The following is an 8,364-nucleotide window of genomic DNA, read 5'->3' on the forward strand; positions in this document are numbered from 1 at the left end:
GTTGTTGTGAGTTTTGCGCAGTTGAAATCTGAGATATCTGAGATTTTAAAGATTTTAAAGATTTTGAAGATTTTAAAGATATGAGATATCTGGTTGGCAAGCCTGCTGCTGGCCCAAGCAGGTTGTGCACCTGCTGCTCAACAAAGAAGGGTGACAAAATGGCCGTCCTATTGGTGCACCTGACAGGGGCACAAGCCTTCCTATTGGTGGGGCGTGTGCACCTGCTGCTGGTCAACAAAGAAGGGGAACAAGCCTTCCTATTGGTGGTGGGCATGACAGGTGCATTTGCTGGTCAACAAGGAAGGGGAACAAAATGGCTGTGTGTGCCTTCCTATTGGTGGGGCGTGTGCACCTGCTGGTCAACAAAGAAGGGGAATAAGCCTTCCTATTGGTGGTGGGCATGACAGGTGCATTTGCTGGTCAACAAGGAAGGGGAACAAAATGGCTGTGTGTGCCTTCCTATTGGTGGGACATGTGCACCTGCTGGTCAACAAAGAAGGGGAACAAGCCTTCCTATTGGTGGGGGGTCTATTGGTGGGGGTGCCTTCCTATTGGTGGGAGGCCGCCATTTTGCATATGGTGGGGGAAATCCGCCATTTTTGACACGCCCCCTCGCTTCCTATTGGTTGGGGGCGTGGCCGAAATGGCCGACACTAGTAGATAGAAACTAAGATTTCAGACGGACTTTTTTGCTCGAAATCCCCTCCCCCCACTCACCCCTTGTCCATCCCGCCTCCCCTTCCCCGCGCCTGGTGGGTGGGGGGTGTTCTAAAAATAGATTTCCCCCTTCCCCTACCCAGTGGTGGTGAGGGGATTGAAAAGAGAGATATATATCTTTCTCTCTCTCTCTCTCTCTCTCTCTCTCTCTCTCTCCCCTTCCCCATCACCAGGTGAGGGGGAAAAAAAAATTCCCTTTTAGGAGGAAAAATTCCCTCTCTATGGAGGGAAAAAATAATTTCCCTTTTAGGAGGAAAAATTCCCTCTCTATACTGACAGATTAAAGTGAATCCATTTCTCTAATGCTATACTGACAAATTAAAGTGAATCCTTCACTCTAATGCTATACTGACAAATTAAAGCGAATCCATTTCTCTAATGCTATACTGACAGATTGAAGTGAATTGAGAAATTCTCTCTCTCTCTCCCCTCCCCCTTCCCCAGTATAGAAGAGGGGGATGAATGAAGTGAGGGAAAAATTAATTTCCCTTTTAGAGGGAAAAATTCCCTCTCTATATCTATACTGACAAATTAAAGTGAATCCTTCACTCTAATGCTATACTGACAGATTAAAGTGAATCCCTATCACTCTACATTTAATGCTATACTAGTGAATCCAGAGTGAGGTCAATGACTCTCTCTACATCTATACTATACTAGTGAATTGAGAAATTCTCTCTCTCTCACATCTAATGCTATACTGTACTAGTGAATCTCTACAATGATCTAAGTTCTTTTACATTTTTTATCTGCAATATCGTACAAGCATTTCCAAAGTTCATCGGAATTTTTAACAACAGATAATGCTGAATCATTTGTACAATCATAATGTAGATGACCGCTGTCTAGTATATCGAGCAATTCGAATATCTCAGATAAAATTAGAAAGTGTACATTTTCTGTTTTTGTTAACGGTAAATCAACATCTTGACATCCTGTTGAAAATTTAATATTCTTCGCAATTGAATCAAATTCGTTAAATGAAATTGACATCAAGAGACGAGTTAGTTTTTTGAATTTTGAAAAACCATAACACTGCATGTTAACGGCTTCCCAGATGTTTGACATGTGTCTCTCACTATAGATGAGGGGGGTGAAAAGAGAGAAAGATATATCTCTCTTTCTAAATTGATGAGATGCACGTGTTGTACCTAGAAGGGGCTCGTGTCTCGTCTGTATAAAAAAGATCACACCACATGTGTTGTCAGGTCTAGCTCTAAGCAGATACTAAACTAAAAATCGTGAATGGGATATTGGAATGAAAAATCATTTGAAGGCAGAAAACGTTTATTTACACATTTCAGCAGCACAACTATTCATAATTTCATCTTCAATTTTAATTAGCTTATCTATACACAAATTATGAGGACGATAATAACATAGATAGTCTCTTATGTCATTTAAATTAACTGTGCTTAGAAAAATGTCTTTCAATTGTTTCGCCAAACTATAATTTTCACGAGTTGATTTCCTAATTGCACTTTCACACTCATCGTACCAATCAATACAGTTTTTTAACCTCACTTCCAATTCGTTGTCGGCAGCCAACCACTTTCTCGGATCCATGTTGTTGAGCGAATGAACAAAACTAAGTGTAGGCAGGAACTATTATAGAGTAATTAAGTGGTCTTTCTTCATTAATTGTCGACAGACAACATGTACGTGCTTTATGCAGTCTCAATTCATGCATGCAATAAACATACTAAATCTCTTTTCCGTTGTAGAAGAATCCATAATGAGCAAAGTTTCTTTTCTGCGAATTCGTGTACATCGCAGCCATTTTCATACTTTGCATTCGATTGTTTTCGCACAAGAAATTATTTGTTTGATACATATTTTTAAACAACAAAGAATTATAATGTTGAGCGGTAAACAAAGAACACTGGCCATCTGGTCTATTTTTATGAATGTTACACACAGCATAACACCATGAACTAGTGAAAAAGCTGAAATCAGGTTTTGCAAAATCCTCTGGTATACATTGAATGTTGCTATGCAATCTTCTTAAAAACTTTGCTTTCTCAGTTCCTTTTGTGAAAATTTTCTCATAACCTGCAAGGTAATCACGTATTAATGAGTCACTGTATTCTGAATCTCCATCTTCCCATTTTATTTTATGATAGTGACGTTCTAACCATGTTACATCGTTATACAATTTTGCACTCAATTCTGTCTTTGCGAATGGTGATTTGAAATGGAATACAATATAATTATTAAACTGATCAATTATGGCAAGTTCTTTCACAATAATTTGACTACAATCTTGTTTAAACCAGTGAAGATCAACCATAGCAATTTTCGCACTCGCTTCCTTGTCCACTCCTTTATCTTCGGCGGGCTCGTTGAATCCTTTGTCTTTCTCCCTCCCCTCCTCTTCTCGTTTCTCCTCCTCCACCTGCAGCGGCTTCGGTGTACTGCACCTTGCTTCATAATAGAAACTATCAGAATCAAGATCGCACTGAATACCAATAGAGCAAGTTTGTGGCTTGTCCAAAATATCAGAACACAAAGAATAGGACATGTTGTCTGTTCAAAGGTGAAACTGATAATGAACTAAATTGAGCAGTATGCACACCTTATATAGGCGGTGCGCTCTATCAATAAAATTACTAAACTTCTTTCACCATGCTCGTCAGAGGTGTGTACTCCATCACACGATCGCTAATTAAAATGCAATACGCGGAAGTATTTGCAGTTACCGCACGATTAAATTCCATTTCAATATGAACATCTGTCGATGATTTCAAATGGCTTGCTTGGTGTGAACAATCTACAACAATCAGCGGTGTTGATTCACAAAACGTTTTAAAGTCAATTTCTGTTCTGAGTTCGCTATTGATTGAATGATTATAATTCAAGGGCGCGAAATCCAGGAACATGCGGTATAATACCTCCTTCTTACCTGGCAGATTTTCATATGGATAATACTCGCTGTTCAAATATACTTTAACATTGTAAATACCACAGCTATCGAAATTAGATATTGATTTTTTAATTTTATTCTTACAATCAGTTTGAAATGCAATTATAACGTATTTTGGACTATAAAAACTCGATGTGGTACGAACTGCCCAAGAATGGTTAAGTGAATTTTGCAAATTTGGTAATTCACAAATTTCCCAATGCTGAAAACCTAATTTCAGTGGAGTGTCAGCATCGAGCAGTCTCAAAAATTTCAGTCTTACATGATCTTCTAAAGTTATGTAGGGCATTCTCCATTGCAGTTTTGTAATTTTCACACTAACGCTTGTTCCACTTGTAGACTCAACACAATTTAGGTCTGTCGGTGACCTCAATAAGACGAGTTCCTGTTTCAAATTTAAAATTATTCTTTGAAAATCTTCAAAAAACGGGAGGATTTATTTCAGCGGTACACAGAAAGTGAATTTATTATCTGTTAGCTCATATCCTGCTCTGTCAAAACCAGCCAAGTGATATGTGTTTTTATCGAGAGTATTCTTAACTGAAATAGCTTTAATTGTGGATGCTAATCCAATCAATCTTGATTTAGAAATTTGCTGACCTGCTAATTCATATCGTATTTCGTCAAAAAGGTTGCCGATTACATTACTGCTTAATTTATAGTCTGCCGCAACTGGTGCATCAGCTGGCTCTTTTCCCGGTTTTGTGCAGTTAACTGTTCCCTCAATAAATATAAATGATTTGCAAGGTAAAGAATAGACATCTAAAGAATTTATGCCAATACGTGCCTCGTCAGAGTTTTTTATTTCCTGTCCCGAATAAACTGTATGAGTGTGAAATTGGAATTTGGTTATATCATTATAAAACTGATGGTCTGTCTCCACATCCAGAATTTCACTAATTGCTGCCGCTCCTCCTCCTCCTAACATTCCGCCAATCAACTATAAAACCCAACTTTTCTAATATTCTCGCACTTTTAGCTGACAAAGCTCGTTTGTTTTTAGGTGTTGACGCTCTCACGTTCATCTCTCTAATGACATTGTTTGTCTTATTTGAACGTGGATTGAAAACAAGATAACCCATTACGTTTACTTTTGTTTTTCAGGTATGTGCAACCTAATTGTAATCGTATCTCCACGGAAATCAATAAACGATCCGTTCTGGTCCATTACCTTTACATTAATAGTTTGAATTCGATGCGTATTCAAAGGTACATAAATAATCGGTGATGGTACTTCGTTTATTAAATAGCCGCTAGGAACCTTAGGTAAAAATTCGTAGATTATATGTTTTTGTTTTCCGTCAGAGTAACTACCACATGCTAAATTACACTCGAGTACAGTACTACCAATGCTTGTTATGTTAACCAAATGCTGAGAATAATGCCATTTATTTGGCTGCAAAACAACATTATTAAAACCAAGTATCTCTCCAATCGAATCAGTACGTGTTAAATCAATGGGTTTATCAGAATGAATTTCAATCTTCATAGTATTTACGTTTGGGCATATAATAAGTTTATTCTTCTTCTCATCAATATTCGATTTATTCTTTAAAGATTTTATAATATCCTCAACTTCATATGCACCTGTATCCAGCTCGATTAATCTATCGCCATATTTGAAGCTGGAATTTTTCCCTTTGTTAATGTTTGCAATACTATTGTAACTAGAAAAATGAATCAATCCAATTTCCCATTCACAATTTTTATCCAATTCTATAATTTCTTGTAAATGTTCATAGAGGTGACTTGTGTTAGATCTTAATGTAATAACAACCATCTTGTGTGTTTGTGTGTGTGTGTGTGTGTGTGTGTGTGTGTGTGGTGTGTGTGTGTGTGTGTGTGTGTGTGTGTGTGTGTGCATTCAGCACAAACACTCAATTACAACTGATTTGCAAGAAACAATAATGTAAGATGACCACAAAAATCGCTATTTAATGGTTGCATATTCTCTATATTATAAAATATATTTACTCCATTTTCTTTTTTCCAATATTTGTCCAATTCGTATGGCGGTTGTAAATTTCTAATTGGATCAAAATACCAAACATTAGAGCCAACTTTCTTATATGCTACCCAATGTGTGCCATCCTCGCTTTCCCTTGCTAAATTCACAATGGCATCCTCGTTTTTTAGAATTTTTTTGGGTGATGCATCTAGAATATATATACCTCTTAGCTGAATCTGTAATAATCTCGACCAATCAATCAAATCATAATTACTCAATTCTCCTTCAATATTCATGCCTTCTCCTTTGTCTTCTTCCTACTCTTCTTTGTTGTTTGTTGTTTGTTGTTTCTTAACTTGGGGGAATGAACTCACTCCATATGATGATGGGGGTAGGGGTGGAATTAAAACTCTCCCTCCACTAATACTAGGAAAAGGCTTCAAAAAATACCCTTTTCCTGCAATATGCTTTTTCAACTGAGCTATAGCTTTGCTTCTAATATCATTACTATAACTTCTCCTCTCATTCTTCCCCTTCTTCTTCTTCTTTCTCAAAGACCCACCAAATGCCGCTTTAGCTTTCATGACGTTTGTAACAAGATAGCTAAGTGCTTTCTCGGCAAGGGGTGTTTGAGGATTTTTGAAAATGCCCCATGCAACGTTTGCTAGAGCTCTGTCAGCTAGCGCTCGAGTTTTATTATCGCTATTTTGCATATACGCTATATCATGTACCTTACAGGCTCTATCTAATGAATTTATACCTTGATCACTCCTCTTCAACCTTTCATTAACCTTCGTGCCAGGCCTACACCACTTGTAGCCCCCCGGGAGGTGAATTTCCTCCTGCAGGTTATCAATTACCTTATTTAAAATAGTTGATGTCACATTACCTGCCAAACCTGACACACCTTTAAAAACTCTTGCCGCTGAACTCAAGATTCCTCTACCTCATTTCCTCGAACTCTGCTTTCTCCTACATACCATTTTCTTACCTTTCAACTTGATGGTTGAACATTAACTGAGGTTAATTAATCAATTAATCATTACACTAACTCAATCAAAAGAGAATTGAATTGGTTTAATTTTCAATTGAGTTGGAAATGAATTCACACACTATGATACATTGCTTGAATGATAAGAATATTATTTTAAATCTGAAAAGGTGAAGTCAATTTGAAAAGGGGGAAATGATCTTGTTGCGCCCACCCACATCTGCAGGAAAGCGTGCCAAAACAGATGTGGGAGGGAGCCGCTTGACTGTACGGCTGTGTGTGTGTAGCGGTAAAGACTACTGAGCATGCTCGCAACAAACTATAAAAGGTGTGCTCACCTTATTTGAATATCATTCACAACAGAGCAGCTGAACCAGCATTTCTTCTTCTGTGTGTTTCTACTATTCATTGTGAACAGGTAAGAATTGAGAACAATTTTTATAGAAACAATATTACAATTTATTCATACATTCATCTATTCATACATTCATCTATACAATTCGTAACACATAGGTCGACGAATTGTATACAGATATAAAAATTGTTATTGCTTAACAATTTTTATATCAGACCAATTTGCCAACTTATGTGTTACTAGCAACACATAATTTTTACAACTTTTATTAAAATGTTCAATCTTTCCCGCGTCAATGCAGGAAGCGAATCTTTGAGGTAGATACACCTCACATTTGCTTCCTGCATTCCTTATTTTTAAAATTACACGCCGACCGTGCTGGTTTGTGTCCTCTCGAGCTCTGATGATGGGGTAGGAGTGCGCTCCTTCAACTCCCTCAGCGGGATCCATGGTTTTGCCTGAGGATTGTTGATTAGTTGCACAAAGTCCAACTCTCCCGCGCCCTCCACCTCCTTCATTAGCAGGGCAAGTGAGGAGTCATGCTCCATTCCAGCTCATTTCTGTTGAAAAATATTTGATTAGTGTCTTATTTGTTTCAGATTATCATCATATTAGAGATTGATAGATTATTGATCTCTACATCAGATTATCATCGAATTGTCATCATCGAATTGACATTCTCTGCATAAAGTGAGTAATATCAGTTATTGAAATAATATTGATAACATTGTTGCATGATCGAATACTTTAAACAATAATTCAATTTCTAATCACTTCAAATAATATTTCCTTTGCATTCTAATCACTTCAAATAATATTGGTAACATTGTTGCATGATCGTTCCAATCACTTCAAATAATATTTCCTTCCCATCAATTTCTAATCAGTTCAAATAATATTGGTAACCGATAATTGATGCATGAATGTTCTAATCACTTCAAATAATATTGTATCAAATAATTTATGCATGATCGAGTATTTTGAACAATAATATCTCATAATTCCATTTCTAATCAGTTCAAATAATATTTCCTTAGCATTCTAATCACTTCAAGGAAATATTGGTAACATTGTTGGATGATCGGTTACTTTAAAGAATAATTCAATTTCTAATCATTTCAAATAATATTTCCTTTGCATTCTAATCACTTCAAGGAAATATTGCTAACATTGTTGCATGATCGAATACTTTAAACAATAATTCAATTTCTAAGCAGTTCAAATAATATTTCCTTAGCATTCTAATCACTTCAAGGAAATATTGCTAAAATTGTTGCATGATCGAATACTTTGAACAATAATTCAATTTCTAATCATTTCAAATAATATTTCCTTTGCATTCTAATCACTTCAAGGAAATATTGCTAACATTGTTGCATGATCGATTACTTTAAACAATAATATCTCATAATTCGAATAATATTTCCTTG

This window comes from Nilaparvata lugens, chromosome X, assembly GCF_014356525.2.
Source record: "Nilaparvata lugens isolate BPH chromosome X, ASM1435652v1, whole genome shotgun sequence".
Taxonomy (NCBI): domain Eukaryota; kingdom Metazoa; phylum Arthropoda; class Insecta; order Hemiptera; family Delphacidae; genus Nilaparvata; species Nilaparvata lugens.